Source organism: Pleurodeles waltl, chromosome 1_1 (assembly GCF_031143425.1).
Source record: "Pleurodeles waltl isolate 20211129_DDA chromosome 1_1, aPleWal1.hap1.20221129, whole genome shotgun sequence".
Classification (NCBI taxonomy): Eukaryota; Metazoa; Chordata; class Amphibia; order Caudata; family Salamandridae; genus Pleurodeles; species Pleurodeles waltl.
Window position 1 is genome coordinate 647,168,006 of NC_090436.1, and position 23,278 is coordinate 647,191,283.

Here is a 23,278-nt window from a genome sequence, read left to right on the forward strand (position 1 = left end):
TCATCAGCACCCCCCATCACCACCACCGATACAACCAACACCACAACACCCTGCCGCACCAACCTACTGAACACCTGGACCCCCACCAATGATGAAGAAATTGGCAAAACCATGAACTCCATCCACTCAAGCTCCCCAACAGACCCTTGCCCCCACCACAATTTTCAACAAGGCCAGCCAAATCATCGCTCTCCAGCTCCATGTCATCATCAACAGTTCCTTCGACACCACAACCTTCCCAGATATTTGGAAGCATGCCAAGCCATTTCTCTTCTCCCCTTCCCCGCAAAGGTCACTGAGAAGATAGTAAACGTACAACTGTCTCACTTCCTAGAAGAGAACAACATACTCGACGATTCCCAATCTGGATTCCGCAAGAATCACAGCACTGAGACCATCCTCATCGCATGCACAGTAGACATCAGGACCAGAGTGGACAAGGGCGAGACTGTTGCCCTCATCCTCCTAGACCTCTCTGCAGCTTTTGACACTGTATGCCACAAAACCCTCCGCGCACGCCTTTTCGACGCCGGAATTCGCCACAAGGCCCTGGACCGGCTCACCTCCTTCCTCTATGAAAGAACCCAAAGAGTTTGCCTCCCTCCTTTCCGGTCTACAGCCACCAAGATCATCTGTGGGGTCCCCCAAGGATCCTCCCTCAGCCCCACCTTCTTCAACATCTACATGGCTCCTCTCGCCAACATCCTCTGCCCCTACGGCATCACCATCATTTCATATGCTGACGACACCCAGCTCATCATCTCCCTCACTAGGAACCCAGCCACCACCAAGAAGAACCTGCACGCCGGACTCCTCTACATCGCCAAATGGATGGCAGCAAGCCACCTCAAATTGAACTCAGACAAAACAGAGATCATCATCTTCGGCCCTAACAAGACAGCATGGAACGACTCCTGGTGGCCCACCACCCTCGGACCACCCCCAGCACCCACCACCTATGCATGCAACCTTGGCATCATACTGGACTCGTCTCTCTCCATGACCCAGCAAATCAATGCCATATCATCCTCCTGCTTCAACACCCCTTCGCATGCTATGCAAGACTTTCAAATAGATCCCTTTAGAAGCAAGAAAAACAATCACCCATGCCCTCATAAGCAGCGGACTGGACTACTGCAATGCCCTCTACGCAGGAACCACAGCCAAGCTTCAAAGAAAACTCTAGCGAATACAGAACGCAGCCGCATGTCTCATCCTGTGGCCTATTCCTTATATTTGTCAATTACAGATTGCAGATTGACTGTTTGGCTCATCCTCATTTGGCAATATCAGACAGTGTCACAGGCAGATGGCATTTGCAGACTGACATGTGAAATTAACATTGATTGATCCAGGTACTGTCCGGCATGAAATTTGTAGTGTGTGAGTTCTATGCCCAGACTGTCAGGACAGAGGTATGGTAGTGTCCTTTTCTACACTAAAGACCTGTTTTGTGTTGGTGGTGTGGCCAATGGTTGCATGTGTGTGTTTGCCTTTGATAAATGTCATAATGTGGTATCCAGACCCTTTAACATCATAATGATTTGTGTTGGATGTGAACTAACTTGTACATCGCTGTCAGTGTGTTTCAACTTTGCAGACCAATGTGCATGTGTCTGAAGTCTAACATAGGTGAGTGGCAAGCCTACAGATAACTGGCCATGGTAAGTGGAAGGTTTCATGACTGGGGACGTCAGTACCGACCTCTGTTTGTTTCATGGGGTATGGTAATTTGGGAGCTATGGTCTGGGTATGTGATAAGGCTTTAGCTGATGATACATTGAACTAATCTGTTTGTCCCCTGGGATACTGAAAGACTGACATGTCCCTAACTTCAGACGTCTGTGGGTTGGTAGTGTATGACACCTATGCTGAAACACTGAAGTTAGCAGCAGTACTTCACTATGTGGTAATTGGCATTCTCTAAATAAATATGTGGGAATGTACAATACAAGTGATTTGTGTCATGTATATATGACATTGTCAATGCAATATGTATCCTGCTCATGTAGTATTTGTGTAATGGCAATAATAAATGTTTTACATTAGAGAGGAACATTTTCATCCAAGACCTGTCATATATGATAGTTGTATATGGTTGATACATCACACTAACACATGATCTGTGGTTAAGTGGTATTTATTGGGGAGTGCACAGCAAAATGAGGGATAAGAAACAAAAATAACACTAAGAAAACAGTGAAGGGTTCAGTCATGGTGGATGAAATCATCAGGGTAGCTGCTACACCATTTGGAAATGCCAGTGTCCTTGTACCATACAAAAATGAAGAAAGGTTTTAGAACAGTCAACAGGGAGTATCTGTGCCACAATAGGGGACCCAATCAGTAGAGGTTCACTTCCTGGCAGTTCCTTTGGTCTTGGCATCTGCTCCTCCTGGATATCTGAGCAGACGTCCATGTTTGCGGGATTGTCCTTCTGCAACAGAGGGTGGGGTGTCTGAGGCATTTCCTCCCCCTGGCAGGGTCTCCATTCCACTGGCAGCCATAGATGTAGAAGGGCCTGATGCTTTATTGCTGGTGGAAGAGGCCTGATGTTGACTACTACCTTAAAGGAAAACAAGATGCATTACAAAAACGAAAAATTAAACATTTTTGTTTCATTTTTTCAGAGCAGGCAGTGGTCCACAGGACCACTGCCTGCTCTGAAAAAATGTCTGCAGTTCCATTCACAAAGGGGAAGGGGTCCCTTCCCTTTTGCGAATGGGTTACCACCCATTTCAAATGGGTGCAAACTGAGTTTGGTTTGCGACCGCGTTCGGGGTCACAAAGCAATCTGGCATTGCACTGCGAGTTGCAATTAGGAAGGGGACTCCTCTTCCTAATTGCGACTCGCAAACCCGTTTTGCGATTTGGTAACCAGGTTACCGAACCACAAAATGTGTTTTGTGCATTGCAAAGAGCAGTTTGCACTTTCCAAACAGCGAAATTTGTTTCCCACATCTGGTCCTTAGACATTTAAACACAGGGTTGGTGGGTGGTTTGGTCATTGAGATGGGTAAACGTGATCAGTGAGCATGCAAGACAAAACATTTTGGTGACACGAATGGTGCAGTGACTTGCCAGACTCAACTCCCGGACGTATTCCTGTCAGCCTCTCAGGATGCAGGATGACCAAGACCTTCTTGTCCCATTATGAGAAAGTAGGGGGAGGAGGTGGGTGTCCAGCAGCTGGTGCCTGGTGGCAATGGAGTATTCCTTCATCCCCTGAGGTTGTTCCACCTCTTCCTGATGCCCTACCTTGTGCGTAGGTAACTGCAGACAGAATTCACCCTGTTAACTATCCTTTGCCTCAACTCAATTTGCCTGGCTATTGCTGTTTGCTGATCCTGTGCTCCAAAGAGGTACAGCTCAACTCTGACAATTTTGTCCACTGTGACTCTCAACTCATCATCAGTGAAAAGTGGATGTTTTTGTTGGGATATGGTAGTGTTGGAAGAGACGGAGAGGTGTTAAAAAATGGAGGAAAACTTTTTAGTGATGAGGTGTGGGTGCCGTGATGTGAGTGAGTGACTGTTGTGTATTGTGTGGGATACTAAATTGTGAGTTGTATATGTTGTGAAGGTGTGGGATGTGTGTTGAGTGAAATGTGTAGAGGTGCCTATTGTTTGTTTTGCTCTATCTTTAATTTTTGGCTTGTCCCTGGCTCTGTGTGGCATTCTAGGTTCAAATGATTCAGGGTTGTGTAGGGGTGTCTTATACAGTGCAGTGTGTACGTGTGTCAGGTGTCTGGATGAGTGTCAGGTGTGGTGTATTCAAACTATCCAATGTGGTGAGATGTTCTGACTGATGTGACTTCAGACCGCAATGGTTCATACTGCCAATGGCTTTCCACCATGGAAGAACCGCTCTTGTGATTTGTAGATCGTATTATGATCTGAGACTTTTTGGTGGGATGGCAGGGCTGGTGGTTGAACCGACTCTTTTCCGTCCTCTAGTGTCCTGGCGGTTTTGGAAATTTGGCTGTTCTTTTGGAGACTGAGCTGTGTGACTCTTCATATGGCGGGAGGATCACCACCAACATGGTGGTTTGTGGCAGCTGCCACCACGGCATCTTGCCAAAAGACTGCCAAACTCATAATGAGGCCCATGGTGTGGCCACATTCATCATTAAATCTTCCTATCTAGCACTGGGAAACTTTCATTTGTTGTGTTGTAAAGCATTTGTGTAGCGCACAACTTCCACTAATGTGGTGTGGCAAACTTGATCACCAGATCCGCCCATCTAGCACTCAGGAATTTCCTTTTGTTGTGTTGTCTGTAATTTGTATGGTGCACAACCACCACCAGTGTTGAGTGATTACAGGTTGAGCTATATGTTTGCTTGTGGAGGTGTTTGGTTGCAGTATGACCTATAGGAATAGAGCTGTGGTAATGAAATATATGTCAACATAACCTGACCTTTTGCATTCTTCTTATACGTGAGTGCCTTATAATAGCAAATCTAGGTGAAGCTCTAAAAATCTCTAATTGATTTTGTCTCACTGTGAAAATTGTGTGCGTGAGAGGTGATCCTCTACTAACACCTCCCCATGGCAGGCTGGATAGGCAGAAAAGGATTTGCCTCGTACTTTGCATGAGCCCTACTGAGAGTGGGAACTAGGCTCCTGACTGACAATGTGGCTGTCAAAAATCCAGTTCACATTTGCAATCTCTAACTCCTTCACTGTACTGCAGAAAGTTGAGGAGTCTCTGAAAATTCTTTCGGTCCCAATCTTTGGACAGTGTGGGTATAATTAATAGAGTAAGAAATCCTGGGGCGGTCTTTCCTAAATCCCTAAAGCCTTTACTACAGTACTAAAGCCTTTCCTAAAACCCTACAAATGCCAAGAAAGCCCTAGACAAATGAACCACAACTCTATCTAGCAGTCCACACCTGCTAACAACTACACATTTACCAATAGAAACATAGCTGCTTAAATATAATTATTAAAGAAAAGTAGTTATAGAATATGGTCAATTATTTGGGTGACAACCGTTAATGTAATTTCCCATTGCTTATGCAATTAGTTCAAAAGTAGACTTTGTGAGTAAAAAAAAAATCTTGGAAGATCTATATCTGCAGATGTCTATTTATGTAGGAGTGATTGTGCATCTTTAGTCAACTTCCATGAACATTAACATTTTGTGGTACAAAATGAAACAAGTACAAATACACATGTCTGTCTTAGATGGACATTGGGGACAATAGTACCGAGTCTCTCAACTCCTTTCTTGGCGAGTACAAATTCTGCATTTTCAATATTATGGTTGCCTTTTTGTCTCTGTAGCAGAAATGCTGTCAGGAAAGCAATAATCCTTTAGCCTTAAAGCAGCTTCCTCATAGATGAAGTCAAGCCTAGTACTTCTACAGCAGTAAAAAAATAATAGTTGTCAAGTCAAAGAAGTACATTAGTCGTCCAACTGTAGTCATACATTAGACAACATATGTGGGGCTAAATGATGCTAAATGAATCAGGTGGATAGCCAGCTTCTTGTATGAGGTCCAAGGTTTATAAATTGCACCATATGATTTAATTAATTGTCCAGTTGTATCTTCTCCACCCATATTCTTTTTAAAATCAAGTATATATTTGGGCTTCTGCGCTTCTGCCAACTTACTTCAAACATTAAAAGGGGGCTGTGCTCTCATTATGAATTGTACTGAACATGTGTACGTCTTGTCTGTCACAGAATCTCATAGCTAGCAGTTCTCTGCTATGTAAGGCACTGCACTGACATTTTGGGAGCTTTATCCAAACACACTCATGAGCTAATCCCTAGTAGTTGCTTCAAATGGTCCCACACACACCATAGCAACACCATTGTCCAGTTACCAGCTGCATTCCTCTATGGAAATTGCCTCATTGAAAATTACAAACTTAATGAAAGAGAGGGTGAGGAAAATCTCAAATATTCTTCTCACTTGTTATCTTGTTTTCAATATACATTCTAAGGCTATGTGTTTGACGTGAATAAACACTCAAGCAGCAAGTCCTGATGTGATACCAAACTTTCTTACTAGGTATACACAGCCTGAAAACAGCTAATGTTTATGCCAGATTGAAGACCTGTTCCCTGCTATGTCCTGACCTACAGTATAAACCTCTGCAATTGTTCTCAAGAAAGGTTCATGACCACAATGACAAGTCTGTCATGGTCTGGATGGATCTGTCAGAATTCTGCAGAGTTATAATTGTAATGCAGCTTGTGTTTCAGAGTCAAGAAAATAATCTCTGCTCATGACAGACATGAAGCTGGATATTAAACAAATTGCATTAAATGACCAGTAAGAATGTACTGATAGATTACACAGTATTCCTATGAGCAACTGGAAGGCCCCCAAAATAACTTTCCATTTCCCTCACAGGTGTTCCCTAGCATGAGGTGCCAATGTGTCTTAGTGTCCCCTCAGAAACTGTTCATCCTTCAAATTAGTTTGCTGCAAAATTTATTTAAGGAACATGCCATCTAGAAACAATTGGAGGCACCCAATGGGCAGAAAATGGCAGTATTTCTTTACTGATTTTACAATTTACATCAAGTAACTTTAATAAAAGGAGAAATTGCAGGCTGGAAAGTATTAGGTACTTGTCAAGTAGGCACAGTTGTTGGACTTTGCATGGGTTCTGTATACACTGTTGACTGTACTTCGACGCTACCGTTTCTCAACGACACAGGTTATCATTGTGAATGGTCATCATGACTGTGTTTCTGTGCTGCATGGTCATCTTCTACGGTTTCCCTTGAAAGATGAGTCATCATCAGATGGAACTTCACCAATCGAAAAATCACTTGCTGAATCTGCTCCATGATCCTCACCCATAGCACTGTCTCAACATCTTTGGCCTCGGAGCAATTCTTCATTATTAGTCTTCAAGCATGGGCTGCGGACTGCTTGTGATAGGCCATGCCTGCATTCTACCTACATTTGTTTCTGAAAATATTGTGTGCTAGGTAGAGTGCAGAGGTACTCACAGAAATTTGTATGAAGAGTAAATGTTATAAAGTGCTATGAAGTATTTAGGTGACGTGAGCAGAAAGTGGAAATGTGCTATAGTGCAGATGAGGGTGGAAAAAAAATACTGCAAATAAAAATCAGCCAAAATCGGAAGAATCTCAAAGTCTCTGGTAACAACTATGCAAGTAAATAATACATGCAAACAACTCCTTGAAAGTAGACTGCAACATCACTTAGGCAACAACCAGCATAGAAAAATACTACAACTTGCAAAACACACTTAAAAAAGCAAATTGAAATGTAATTACATTTATAAAAGAACCAACAAAGCAAAGCTTTATGGATGATGATTAGACTCAGATTACAAATCACATTTTCAGGTGACACAGGATTATGAACGCATGATTTGTGGTAGTAAAATCCTACAAATGTGGGAGCAAGGTGTATAAAAAGGTGTTTTGTGCATCCGGTAGCACATTACATGTAATTCTTGGATGAACAAACTGTAATTGGCACTGTCACTATTGTTTGCGGCTGTGATGATGGGCAATATGCACTTGAGTTTTGTAGACCAAGGATAATCATAGAAAGTGAATATGTTTGTGCTTTACTATCATTAAATGTGTTTGTGCTTCACTGTTAACTCCTAGCATATGTTGCATTTGATTTAGTTTTTTGTATTTGTTAGTGCTTCCTTTGTTATGAGTTTGTAAAAGCTGCATTTCTTGAGCAGGAATTATTTTGCAAAGGGCATCCATTCAAGGGGAAACGCTCCCCTTCTAATGGTGCTTTTCTTGTCTTCTTATCTGCCAGGGAAATGGTGTTATCCATTTGGCATGGTCCTATTCTCATACTGGGCAGCCCGAATAAAAAGGCTCTGGTGGTCTAATGTATTTTATTGCATTCTAGTTGGATTTATATATCACTTACTACTTCTGACAATGGGTTGAAATGCGTTATTCTAGACAGAATGCTGTCCGGAGGTTAGTCTTTGTTCCAGTGATGGAATTTTACCAAAATATCGGCTTGTGAATATCAAGCTAAGAAATATATTTAAAAAAAAAACATGTTGTGATACAAAAATATCATGATGGAGAAATATTGTTGTCAAGAATATTGATTTTTAGGTAAGTAATATTGTTGTCAAGAATATCATTGTTAATATCATTTTCAATAGTATGGTTGTAAAACATATTTGTTTAAATGTCTTTGTGTGGTTTAGTTCAGGTATTGAATGTATGTGTTATTACTGTTTGTATAATTGCTAGTAATATTTTAAATATAGTTTGTAATTTTAAGTGATTTATAATTTTAAATTTAATTGCTAAGAATAATTTATAGTGTTGCAGCAGGCTGCTAGGTTTGTAGGGGTATAGGATGGGTAGTTAATTAGGTATAATTAATGAATAATAATTATTAATGAATTATTAATGATTTCATTGATTAATAATGATGTGAAATATGTAATAATTAAATATTTAAGTTATGTGTAAGTTACTTGCTACTAGATTTGTTGGTGTATAGGGTGGAAAGTTAATTAAGTAATAATTACTTGCCAATTATTTATTTTTAATTATTTAATTGATTATTAATTGTATAAACCGTGTAGTAATTATATTTTAGGTTACATAGTAAAGTGAGCTGATGGGTTTCTAGGGGTATAGGGTTCAAAGTTAATTAAGTTATCAATATTTAACAACTAACTATTAAAGTATTATCAATTATGCAACTGATTATTAATAAAGTAAATTTTGCCATAATTATATTTTTAAGTTATATATTGGATGTGGGCTGCTGCATTTGTAGGGGCATAAGGGTGGGGATTTATTTCAGTAAAAACAAATTACCAATACATTATTAATTTATTAATAATTATTTAATTGATTATTTATTACGTGAATTGTTTTATATTTATTTTTGTTATATTTTAAGTGTGGGCTGCTAGGTTTGTGGGAGTATGGTGTAGAATGTTAAATAATAAAGAAATAACTCTTTTAAATTATTAATAAATTATTGCATTTTGTAATAAACATGTAACGTGTTCAATTGCTTTTTATTTTTATGTGTATCATTTTTTGGTTAATTAATAATGTTCATATTAAGAGTTTTATACTTCTTACAAATTAATAGGGTTATTCAAATATGTTATATGTTTGAAGTGAAGCACTTTCCCTACTGTTGCACAGCCAAGTGGGAATAGTACATTTTACCCCATTAAACTTCAAATGTTTCCCTACTGTCGCACAGACTCGAGTGGGAATAGTACATTTAATCCTTCTGAAGTCCAACGTTCTCTTTACTGTTGCATGAATTGGAGTGGGAATGGTAAATCTTACCCCTCCGAAGTCCAATGCTTTCCCTACTGCTGAACAGATTGGAGTGGGACTAGTAAATGCAACCCCCCCCGAAGTCCAATTCTTTTCCTACTGTGGTGCAGACTGGAGGGGGACTAGTACATTTAACCCCTCTACAGTCCACCGCACTCCCTACTGTTGCACAGATGGGAGTAGGAATAGTAAATGATACCCCTCTGAAGTCCAGTGCTTTCCCTAATGTTGCACAGAGTGGAGTTGGAATAGTTATTCTCATACTTTTTCTGATATTGTTTAAATATAGCTATCATTACTATTTTTTTTGTTTAAAATTATTGTTTAAAATACTGTTGATATTTTTTACGTTTCATATAAATATATGATTATATATATATACATATATATATAAATATATATTACCTAGTGGCGATTGCCACTAGGTAGGTATGGGTAGGATTATGTTTCTATTCAAAAAGCATTTGTTTACTTGCCTATATCTTTGGCACCGCTTGATGAATCTTCACAAAACTTTCCAAAAAATATTGCCAGTTCCATCAGCTTCTGCTTGGAAAGTTTCGGGGTGATCCATCCATGGGGGGCTGAGAAAAAAGGTGGGGCCCAAAACACATTTTCCCCATTAATGTTTCCATAGAGATTTTTGACCAGCAAAAACTACTGAGCGGAATTAGACACAATTTGGCAGGGAGGTATGCCCTGGTCCTGAAAGAGGGCTTTTTTGTTTTGGTGCAATTCCGTTCAGTAGTTTTTTATTCAAATTAAAGGGAAAACAAATGCATAATTTGTATTTGCAAAGGAGTCGCAACCCCTAACAATCGCGTGCTGAGATCTGATTAGCTGATAACACTTCAACAACAGAAGCTGTAGAAGTGTTGTCAGCCATCTTGGGACTTGGCTTCAGCTGAGTCCCAAAAACAAAAGTAAAAAAAAAAGCACAAGGGGCCAGGATACAAACACCCTGACCCCTTGTCTCTGGCGATGGGGTCTCAAAGGGACCCCCCCCCCAGGGCTAAAAGGCATTGTTTTCATTGATTTTACGAGCAGAGATGTGGAGGATATGTGAATCCGCTCGTAAAATCACAAAAATGCTTCATTAGTCTAATGCCCCCAGGTGGGCCATGTCCTGGGGACCAAAACCTCCCTGAGGATCTTCTTTTTAATGCAGGGGGGCCTGTGCCCCCCGCTGCCTTGGGGACCGCCACCTCCTCAGGGCATTAATGTAATATGTAAATGTAATATGGCGAGGGGGCCTCCTGGCTCCCTCCCACATCCCCGGGGTAGTCTTGTAATGAAACTGGGGGCCCTGTGGCCCCCTGCTGCCCAGGGACCACCAATTCCCTGGGGCAGTATGAGATGTCATCAGTGATGTCACTGACCATGTCATTAGTGATGTAATATGTTAGGTCATAAGCAGTGCATTATGGGAGCACCAATTATAGTTAGCTGAGGTACCTATTACTGCTGAATCTCTACAGTTTTGAACAAGTAAATTCAGAACCTAACTATAACATCCATGTAACCTTTGTTTTTTTCAAGTGAATTTCCAAGTTCTTTTTCTTCTATTTCCTAACTATAAGATACCTGTAACCTTTGGGTTTTTCAGTGAATTTCTAAGGTTTTTTAATTCTATTTCCTAACTATAACCTCCCTGTAATCTTTGTTTATGTTTATATATATATATATGTGTGTATATATATATATATATATATATGCCTTATAGTAATGCATTTAAAAAATAACTCAGAAAATGTAATATAAAGTAACATACATGTTTTTTAATAATAATGCTACTTCATATGTATTGTATATGCATATAAAAATATACACACATACATGTATGTGTATGTTTTTTATGAGTAAATGTTTTTATGCAATATTAAATCTGTCTAAATCCATTAATTGACATTATATTAATGTTCAATATTAAAATATTTAAGATTTACTAGTTTAAACCATACATACACTACAACCAATATTTGTGTATGTTTTTTAAGGATATTAGTGTAAAACGATTTTTTTCAATATTTTTGTACTTAACATTATTTGTATAAAAACACAATATTTTTGGAATCGATATTTTTGACACAATATTTTTATTCCTTGATAATGTTGGTTCTGATATTAGGTCAGTGATCACCAATGTTATTGGTCATTGTGTGTTATTGGGATCAGTCTTTTGTGCTCCAGAAAACTATTCCATGCATTAATTCTAGTTTCTTTGTGGTGCATTAAATTAATAGAAGTTAGGTGTCGTTATTAATGGGGGAATCTGACATTTCATGCAGATGGTTGGTGGAGTTAGCTGATGACCTTGAGATGATTAGCTGTTGTTAGGTTGGAGGAGTATCACTTTCAAAGAAGGAGAAGTGGTAATCCTTGATATGAGTTAAGACCCATTTCCTACAATCTTAGATATTAAGTCAAACATGCATGTGACTGCATGTATGTGATTTTAAGAAGGTTGTGCACAGAGGCAGGAGGCATGCAGAGGGTAGAATGGAAGGAGAGGGTTGCTGAAAGTAAAAAAGAGAGGCAGCCATCAGTTGTTTTAATTAAATATCGACTTAGAAGCAAGGAGCTACTGATCCTGAAGCACTGCCCTTTTGTGATTGATATGGGCCAATTTAGGACTGGACAGTCTGCTTGTGCACGGCTGAGGGGACCCTTTAGGAGAGGTCAAGCCTTTTGTCTTTCTTGATCACAGTCAAATGCAGAAACCTCACACCTTTTTGTTTGTGCTCTAGGCAGAGACTACCCTGTTGTGAGGAGCATTATTAAACAAAGGCTGTGTGATAAAAGTAGCCAGGAAAGGACATTTACATCCTGGCACAGGCCAGGTTGCGTTGTCATTTATATATTAGGGCTTCAAGTTGCAGGACAGAGAGTAAAAACAATACAGAGTACAGAACAAAAGTTAACAATGAGACATTTAAAAAAAATAAAGCTGTGAAATAAAACTGCAAAGGTACTTTCTGCCTGGCGCAAGGGTTAATGAAGCATTATGAAAAAAGAAATAAAGAACAGAAGTGCCACCAATTCATTGTGGTTCAGGGTGTCACATGCTGAGTGTAATTGGCTGTCTCTGGGAGGAGCAAGGCGGGGCACTGCTTTAGGTGCTGTGATTAGAGGAATTAGACTGAAAAACTAAGTATGGACAAGTGAACTGGATTAAAAGGTCCGAATGTCACAAAGGCCGAAAGGCAGGAGGATACAGGGACTGTAAAAAGTGGGACTGCTAAGGAGGAGTTTTATTCGGCAAACAGTCCATGTAATGTGCACCGCTTTACTAACATATAGGTGGAAATAAAGTCATACATTTTTCAGACAATGCAAAGTTATAACAGTTAAACCCATTTCGTCAACTGCATCTCTGAATGTCTGGTGTTGTAACTATTAAGAAACACTGCCAGTGGTTCTGTGCCAGAAGGCATTAATATCCTCATTGGTGGGTTTTTCCTAAATATTTTGATGAGAAAGGCGCTGATCTACAGCTACAACTATGAACTGCCTGTGCTGCATCTGGGATGTCATTTCCTGGACACAGGGTGAGAGATCAACAGTTGTGCTGTCCATGCTTCTTTAACCACGGTTTTGCTTTCAGGCACCTTGAACCATATTATGGGAATGTGCACAGTATTAAAGTACACTAGTATCCATGAATTAACTTTACTGAAATACATACATTGTTTTAGCAATATGGAATGCACCACCAGTTAAAGACGATGTAACAAACACCAATCGTAAATATGCTGCTTGCACCCGGACTCTCTCTGAGCTCAGCTTTTTTGTCCTGCAGCTTGCTGTAGGTATTTTTATTGCAACTAGTTACAAGATAGTATAATTGCCAGATCGGTTAATAAAGCGGCCGTCCAGCGCCAGACTTGTTGGCTCTGATAACTGATTGCCTGTGTTCAGTCGATGGTACTCATTTTGTGGTCCTCGGAAGAATAAAGTCTAAGCAGCACGACTGCGAATGGAGTCTATGGTCACGGTTTCATCAGTGATACATTAAGGAGCTACCAGACTAATGATAGTGCAGGTGTTTTAATAAGAATCATTAATGAGTGTTTCTGTATTTTGAATAATGAGTTTATGTAGAAAATGAAATAACGTAGAAAAATAATGCACACATTTGAAAATGTGATCTTGAAGAATGCCCACCAATATTAACAAAATGTATTAAACAATTATTAATACTAATGAAATATTTAATGTGTGCTAGACTAATGCAGTAATATGACATATTAAGGTTTACGAATTTAGCTTTAGCTTTATTAATTGTAGGCCTTAATTTAGTGAGTGTTTTGGCCTATTACACCAGGCCTCATGTATAAGCGGTATTTCTTAGCGTTTAATAAAAATGCTGACCAAGTGAATTAAACTGTGAAATGTCTATCGTATTGTACAAATGTGCTCATAAAGGAAGCTTTTTGTGAGAACCGACTGCTAGGAGATGATGTTCTTGCTAATGCAACAATTTATGTGTAATGTGTGTGAGACTGACTTTCCCAGGACAAGAACAATGAAGATACTGACTAGAGTAGAAGCTGCAACAATATTGTTTCCTGACAAGCCGGATGATGAGAACATCACAAGACGCACCAATCAACAATATTAGAATAGAGAAATATTAGAATTCATAGATTTGGGATTAGTTTTATTGGACAGAGTGTGAACATATGATTAACTGACCAATAGGGAATTAGGGGATAGTTTAGGTGACTGGGATATAACAACACTCATTTTGGGAGAGGGAATTCGTTCCAACATTCTGAGAGAAGACAGATCATTCTGCCATTTGGGTCATTCTGACATTCCGGCTCATTGGGCTCATATTCTCCTGACTGAGAGCCTGATGCCTTGCTAATTGACTGATGTCCTGAGGACGAAGACTGATTTTGCTTTGCTGGTCCATACCAAGGATAGGTATGTAATGAAATGTGATTATTATGCATATTTGCTTTTCCTGTCTAGGTACGAACTTCACTGTTTTGTCTATGGCTCTATCATAGTTAGATGTTTTTCCAAATTTGTGTTAACAAATTATTTTGAATGAAACCCAACGTGCTGATGCTAATCTGATGTTAGTTAAGGATCATGACTTATGACAATACAGACTAATGCTTGATGGATTTCTCTGCTTATTTTTATGTACTTCATCACTTCATGTACTGACGTGAATACAAAGACACCGTAAAGAGAATTGTGAGCTGAAGCAGCCACTCGATCCATTCTTTTCTTAAAAATACACATGTATAGGAATTGAACAAAGTTTGTAGATGGGATGAATTTCATCCTTTCTAATAGAGCTTAAACCATTTTTTAACGTTTCCTTTGACAAGTTCAACTGTTTGTTAACACCTCCTCCATAAATCAATTTGTTTGTGAACACAGAAAGATAGCACAACCCTCCAGATCTTCAGAAAGGCTTGCAAAGCTGAGGCAGTCTCAATTTAATTGGCTGTTCCCAGCTTCGCATCCCCAGCTCTGTGTTTCAGAAAGCTAACTTAGTGGGTTAACACAGCTCCTAAATCTATATTTGCATATGGTAGAAATCACATGTTCACATCCTGTTGCTTGCAACTTTGTATTCTTCCCACCTCAGTAAACCATGGTCTCTTTACTAGCCCGACCGCCTTATTCGAAAAAAATGTTACAGCAAGTCTATCTATTGTCTATTTGGTGGCATACCTGTCAAATGTGCAAAGAGTGAGGTCTTGGGTACCTCTATGTAAAGCCGGTGTAACAAATTGAATTATTAGTCAAGGAGAGTAACTACTCATCTTCAGCAATAATGACGGTTGTTGTTAAGGTGAAGCTTCAAAGTTACTAACTTAACCTGAGCTGAACCCCGGGAAAGCACACTGGCATAAGTTAGGGCAGTATGAAAAGTATTTATGCAGTACCAAAGCAGTAATTAGGTCCAAACACAACACAATGAAAATCCCAAACCTAATTTGAAAATGATAGTACATTTTAATAAATAAGAGACACCAACAGCATTTAGCACCAAACACAGCCACATGGCTGAGATCAGTACCGCTATGTAATTTGAAGCCCAAAAAGATGGAGTTTGTGCCAGATACAGAAACCAGTTTCAACTTGGTCAGAGACTTTCATTTTGGGACTTAGGGCCTCATTACGAGTTTGACTGTCTTACGTCCGATGAACTTGCAGTGGTGGTGGGACTGCTTCACTCCTGGCAGTCCGACCACCAGATTAGAATCCTGGCGGTCGGGCCACCAGGAAACCACCGCCACCGCTGGGATCAGGGATCCCAACGGAGTAGGGGTGGTCTCAGTCATGTTCAGCCATGTCAGTGCCCAGGGCAGCACTGCCGTGCTAATCACAACTTCACTTTCCACCAGCCTTTCCATAGCCATTTCACTGCCATGAAAAGGCTGGTAAAAAACGCCAGTGCTGGCGACCCCCTGCCAGCACACTCAGAGTGCACATTCCAAGGGTGCTGGTGTGTGTCGGTATTGGCCTCGTCTCTCTTAAGGGAACCAAGGCCAATGCTATTGCACTGTTTCAGCCAGGCTGACAGGTGGAAATGTCGTAATACAATGTTTCTGCTGGTCAGCCCGGGAGATAACATCATAATACAGCCTCACCCTTGCAGCTCTGGTGGTCCGTCGATCAAACTGCCAAAGTCTTAATGAGGCCCTTAGTCACCAAATTGGAAGTCCAAAATCTTCAGCTGGAGAAAGCTGTAGGCCGTAGCTGAAAAGGTCTCCACGTGGTTGGATTGCAGTTAGATGCAGTCCTTGTGAACCCATTGATTTAGGCAGGAAAAGCTTTGAACAAGAAAGTTCTCATGCCGCCGAGATACTTCTGCAGCCTTCATCCGGTCAAGAATTCTATCTTCACACCTAATTACTTTTACGAACCTCGAACTTCTTAAGTGGGGCAAGGCTGTAGCCAAAAATGGCTCACAATGCAGGAAATCTTCTCTCTGAGGCCTCGCTAAATCAGATTTGCTGCTGTGGAGGAGATCTCAGCAGGATAATCCTGAATCTTTAGCCCAGCAGCTGGGTATGAACAGATTAGCAAGTTTGTCCAGGTCCTTCGGTGGTCTTGAATAAAAAGTGTCCAAGTCCCACATTTTCAGAAGTGGTAAGAGAAAACCCACCAGACTCAGCCAAGGGTTCAAACATAAGAACAGCCCTTAGGTGGGTCAGTACTCACTTCAGTAGAGGCCAATAGCAGGTTCTGTGCAGGACCATTTGGAACTAGTCAACTGGAGAATTTCAGGAAAAAGCCTCTTATAGCTTGTTATGTCCTTGTAGCTTGAACAAGAGGTCATCCTTACGGCCATTGGAGTCTACATCGTTGTCCTAAATACAAAAGGGAGCATGTCCAGTCCACCAGGGCTCCTTTCAGATCACAGACAGATGAGCAGCCTTTCTCCTCTCTGGTCTCTCCAAACCTGTTCTGTGAGCAGCTCCCCACCCACTGAAACTGCTGCCTGCCTGTCTAGGGAAACAGAAGAAGGAGTTTGTCCAGGTAACATCTGATATCTGCCTGTGAAAAAAGCCCTTTCAAGTGAATTAAGGTACAAAACACCTTCCCACACACAGGCCTTTGGTTCTGCTCTGGGAGCAGTTTCCACACCTCATTCAGGACCGTTCACCAGCTGGATACCAATTAGAGACTCTAGTAAATCAGCGTATAGGTGTTTGATGCAGAGAAAAGTTTTCTAAAAGAGGTTTCCCATATTATTCACCAACAATTTGATTTCACCATGAAATTAGGCTTTTGATGCATATTAAAAGGACTGTTGAAATGTGTTTCTAGCTGTTCCCCTACTCTGCTATAGCATAATTATCATGACTTCCCAGGATTTTTTTCTATGAGATATTCTTGAGTGCAAGTATGTGCAGAATGTTTGGATTGATGTATTTCAAACAGTGCACACAGTTTGGGGTGCAGGGTGTCCCTTACCTTTACCTCTGGTGCATTTTCCTCTGGTATGGGCAGCGGGCTGAGCCCTCACTTCTTGTCACATAATTGTTAAATAACAGCAGATGAGAGTACACAGCAGGCAGGTTCAGGGCTTGGAATCCCCAGTAAGGATTCCTTTGGGCATTAGAGATGGAGTTATGGAGATGGAGTTATGCCCCAGGCAAAGATCAAAGTAAACAAAATAAGCAAAATTGTCAGTCATATTTTTCTCTAGTTTCTCTAGTTTCTAAGGGATCTTTTCTCTTGCATTGGAGTTGGTTCAGAAAGAGAGTGGGTCTGGGGGTCTGTTTGGCTCCCAGAGGAAGGGAATAGGTAAACTATTCTTTTGACCACTTGGGTTCAAGTCCTATGCTAAGGGTGGCACTGCCCCATTTTCAACATCTCTTGTGGCTTAGTAGAAGGATTCCTGCTGCAGTCATCCTTGAGCAGCAATCCTTTTGGCAGGAGCACAGGGAGGAAGAGGAGACTTTCCCCTTTCCTTTGATGCCTCTTTCATTCTGGGAGGTGCCAGATGGGTAGATATTCCTCCAGACATGGACCACCAGAGTTACCTATCTTCAGCGTCCATTTCTTCTTCCAAGATAATAACATTGGTACTTCCCTATTGCACTGATTTCATCAATCCATTGAGGGAGCGACTGGAGAATGATGCAGAAGTGCTATCAGCACGCATAGGACCATAAAAGAATGAGGCTGTCAGTGGGAGCAACATAGTCTTCTCCATACTATGTTTGGGACTACTAAATTGTGCAGAGAACAAGCATGTTCCATTCTCTGCATTGAAGGAAAGCACAGATTCATTTTTCAGCATCAAGTATTTATGATCATAAGGTCTTAATACCTCTTTGCCTATCTGGCTATTAGAAAAATAAATATATTCATATTAAGCAAAAATGAGGCACAACTTACTTAAATATGATCAAGCAAAATGTGCTAACGTTCTTTTAATATGTATCCCATTGTGGTTTGCAAAGGATTCAGGCCGACACAACCCTATCTCCTGTTGTGACAACACAACCAATGTGTTTCGTAACTTGTGAGAGTCAGTATCTGCCACTGATCACTATTTTGGCCAATGCTAGCATAGAACCTAGATGCCAGTGACAACCCTTAGGCAGAGGGTCAAGGAACGTGCTCTAGAAAGTGGTTAAAAGCACTAGAGACCTCACACCCAATTGCATGGACTGAGCTATGCTACCTTTCAGAGAATGAATGCTGTATTTATTATTTTACCTTTGAAGCATCTTGTTGAGGCAATGATGATTGACATTATAATTTTAACAGAAACTGATAATTCATCTCATGGCAAAAACCTAATACCTGGCTCTACAGTAAGGCCTGACCTCAAGCTCGATTCAAAAATATGGAGGTCGGACCAAAAGATGTATTTAATATAATTATTGGAGCAATCTTTTTGTACAAATATTTCAATGAAAATCATGAATTAATATCTTCTTGTGCTTGTTTAAACCAAGCTGAATTAAAAAACACAGACACACCTGAAAAAGCCAGCTAATATATATTTTAGGACTGATGTTATTTATTTAAGGGGTTATCCAAGGAGTTCAGAAATACTTTAGCGATAGTGGTTGTTCCACCTGCACTATAGGCAACATCCAGGGCAAGCCCCACTTGCAATCCGAGTCTGAAGAGTTTACTGACTCTATTTTAAAGTCAACAGTGTTCTAGCACCACAGTGCTAACAAACAAGGAAGTTCCCCTAGATATGCCTGGCCTGAAATCCGTTTCACCATCAACTGCAAACTTGGAGCCACCAGAGTTTCTGAGTGCACCCTGAATGTGTGCACTTGGAACAGCACCATCTGAATCAGGCATCTCCTCCTTGTGGGGTGTCCGATCCTTCCTACAGGTGGGGGTGATGCTGAGATTCTGAAGCAGGTCCCTCGCTTTCATGATGGTGCGCAGGTGCTCCCAGGGAGGCCTCACTTCTCCCCTGGGACGGTTGTCAATCCTGGTGATCCCCTTGGATATTTGGCGTCACCATATACTCTCTGTACATGGGCTCCAGCATGCTTGGCACAACAAAGTCCTCAACAACAGTTCCTACAGAAATAGAGGATTGTGGCTCACCACCACACACGGTCTACAGCCCTCACAGCACAGCCGTCTTTTTGCAGCAGCCCTCCTGCTGTGCAAGGTTGCTGACTCCCCACTGCGCACAAACACCAGCCCGATCAGTCCAGCAACAGCTCAATTCACAACACCCCTCCTTTGGCATATAATAGTCACAACTTTATCCTGCACATGAGCAAACCAAATCGGTGTAGCAGCCATCTCCTTACACCTTGAAAAGGGAGTCCGCTCAACAGGACACCCCATTAGACCTCGCTCCCTCTCACACTCACCTGATGCTCCAGGATCTGTGGCAGGTGGTCTTGGATTGGGTGATGCGCCCTCACCCAGCTGGGATCTATGTGGCTGCTTGGCAGATGACAATTTTGGGGGTCTCAAGCTTACCCTTCTCTGGTCCATTTCCAGGCACCAAATGAGATTTAGGGCCATATTTATACTTTTTGACGCAAAACTGCGCTAACGCAGTTTTGCGTCAAAACAATTAGCGCCGGCTAACGCCATTCTGAAGCGCCATGCGGGCGCCGTATTTATTCAATGACGTTTGCCGGCGTTAGCCGCCGGCGCTGCCTGGTGTGCGTGAAAAAAAACGACGTACACCAGGCAGCGCCGGCGTAGGGGGATATGGAGCTTGGGCGCCAAAAAATGGGGCAAGTCAGGCTGAGGCAAATTTTTCACCTCAACCCGATTTGCGCCATTTTTTTCGACTCCCAACCCCCTTAGAAATTACTCCTGTCTTAGCAAAGACAGGAGTCATGCCCCCTTGCCCAATGGCCATGCCCAGGGGACTTCTGTCCCCTGGGCATGGTCATTGGGCATAGTGGCATGTAGGGGGGCACAAATCAGGCCCCCTATGCCACAATAATATAAAAATAAAAATACTTACCTGAACTTACCTTAATGTCCCTGGGATGGGTCCCTCCATCCTTAGGCGTCCTCCTGGGGTGGGCAAGGGTGACAGGGGGTGTCCCTGGGGGCATGGGAGGGCACCTCTGGGCTCCTTCCGAGCCCACAGGTCCCTTAACGCCTGCCTTGTCCAGGCGCTAAAAAACAGCGCAAAAGCGGCGTACGTCATTTTTTTTGACCTGCCCACTCCCGGGCGTGAATTTTGCCCGGGAGTGTAAATACAGCACACATGCCTCGGAGTCAATTTTTTAGACGGGAACGCCTACCTTGCATCTCATTAACACAAAGTAGGTGTCCACTCTAAAAAATGACGCAAACTCCATGGACTTTGGCGCTAGACACGTCTAACGCCAAAGTATAAATATGAAGTTAGTTTTGCGTCGGAATTGCGTAAAAAAAACCGTATAAATATGCCCCTTAGAGTCTGAGTCTATGAAGTTTTATGTTGGGTTGTGCTTCTTTTGAAGTGGCCAATCCTCTGCTCTCTCTTCCTCTTGAAAGCAATCTGTCACAGCTGGAGTGAATCCAATCCTGATAGCCCCATAACACAGGCCAGGAGAGTGACTAGATTTCACAGCTGGATATCAGCCACTGTGTATCAAAAGGTTAGCCCAGACTCCCATTCCTACTCTTTAAGATTATCTTATCAGCCCCATTTCCTTCTTGAGATGTGCACAGGCCCCTTCCTTGTGACCTCTCGCTAACTCAAACAGCACCCTTTGAAGTGCATGGTGGGAGGTGGCACCCCCCTCCCTATTGTGTGTCCACGCAGCTTACAGGAATGCAGCAATACACACATCTGTCTGGGGGATTCCTCTATCTCCCCACCTCATATTTCAATGGAAACCAGGGTTCTCCATGAATTGCACCATTCACAGGCACACACACTGCACAGCAACACATTTTTTCCGTACTGTACCACTCATAGGCTCAATTGATGTCCTGAAGATGAAGTTTGCCAATCCATTTCAGGAGAGGTATATTATTACTGATGTGTTTCTTAAGACTGTTAGCTTTTTCTTTCTAGGTACCAACCGCACTATTTTGATAGAGCCATAGTTAGCTGTTTTCCAAATTTGGGTTTACTAATTGTTTTGCATGAAGCCCAACATGCTGATGCTAATCTGGTGTTAGATAAGAATTCCTCAGTAATGAAGTTCACTATATGGAGTAACGTTTGATGTCTTTTTTTGCTGAATATAAATGTGTGTGACATCGTTTGTGCAATAGTTCTTGTTATTAAATTGCACTGTAACTTTAGTATGTGAAGTGACTCAAGATTTGATTAGATCACTCTTCTTTCCCTGCTTTGGACAGCCAGTGGTGTTTCTGTATGTGTATCATTTGATTTGAGATTATGTTTATGACATTAGCATTGTTCATATAGGGAAATAAGTATTCTAACTTTTACTAAAAGGTGTGGTTATTCATGACTGAAAGGTCATGGTGTGTGAAAAATACTGACTCCAATTGATTTATAAGGCTATTGATTATCTTTGATTATTGATGTTACTGATTAATTATTGATTATTGATCTACGTGTACTGGAGTTATGGTGGAAACATCTTAAATGCAAGTCAAAAGGTTCATCAACCTAATCACGTCACCTTGTAAGTTTACTTATTAAGGTCTGACGTGATAACACCCCCAGCCCAGATACACCACTTATGTACTGCGCAGCACTCCAGACCGATGTAGGCCAAGTGACACAGCAGCAGAACTTTAACTGAGTGAGCGTGTAGGCTTCACTCCAGAGACACATGTTAAAAAGGAGCTGTTCATTCTTACTGATCACGACACGGTATGCTGCCACTACCACCCTTTTGCTGCTTAACTCCTACTGAAGGCAGTAGCCTTCCACCTCAATGAGGGTAGCACTTTGAGTGCAATTTGTTAGACAGGCCACTGTCATGGCTCACACGCATGATCCATGTTTGCCTATGATGCTTTATCTTTCAGCTGCTGGCTAAGACAGCAGGATGTCAAGGGAGGGGTGGGGCTGACACGGGAGGGAGGGGAGGGGAGGAGGTGGAGAGAGTGTACCTAAGTGTGCATGTGTGTCTGACCGGCCATTTTAGGCTGGCCAAACACACATCCGCACTTAGGTTACTCCAGCCCGGCTGTGCTACACAGCCGGGCTGGAGAAACTGCTCAGACTCCCATGCAGTGTCTGAGCGACAGTACAAGATTCTCAGAGCAATCCTTATGCTGCTTTTAGGCTAGGTTTACCGGGACGAACCACGAAGTCAGGCCGGGTCGCGGTTGAGGCAAGCCGGTTAGAATTTCCGCGGCGGGTCGGTCCCTCTCTGGAGCTTTTTTACAAAAATTCTCAAATCTTCTACAAACTTCTGGGGCTTCACCCAGATGTTCTTTTAAGGTTCTTTTGGGGTCCACAGCTCACCCCAAGGGTCCAGAAGTTCTGTGATGGTCCTTGGGGGGTGCGGACTTCAACTCCCAGAATGCACCTGGCGCAAACTCCTTTTTGGCCACTGGACAGTGGTCAGCTGGTCACTTTTCAGGAGTTGGTGCAGGGGACTCTGGTTAGCAATTTTTCACCTGTAGCAAACAGGGAGTCCCTCCTTGAACCAGTTGAAGCCGGGCAAAGTCCTTCTTGTGGTGAAGCCCAAGTGTGCAGCTGGTGCGGTCCTTCTGAGTGCAGGTTCCAGGTGCAGGCCAGGGGTCCAGCAGGGCAGTCCTTCTTCTCCTTTAGTTCTTTTCTTCTTGAAATCTGGCGGGGATCTGAGGTGTGGGTGCAGGTCTGCCAGTTTTATCCTTGCTCCTGGGTGAAAAGCAGGGGGGTCCTGGTTCTCTAATCAGGTACAGGGTCGTCCCCCTGTGATGACCACTTCCTGGGAAGTGTGGCAAAAATCCATCCCAGAAGGCAACATTCTCTAAAAATCCAACATGCTGAATCTGATTTTTGGAGGTTACATCTGGCTGAGCCCACCCACTGGTGTGGCTAAAAATCATAAACACACCCCTCTCCTGCCCTCTCCTAATCTAATCAAGGGGGCACCTAGTTGTCTGG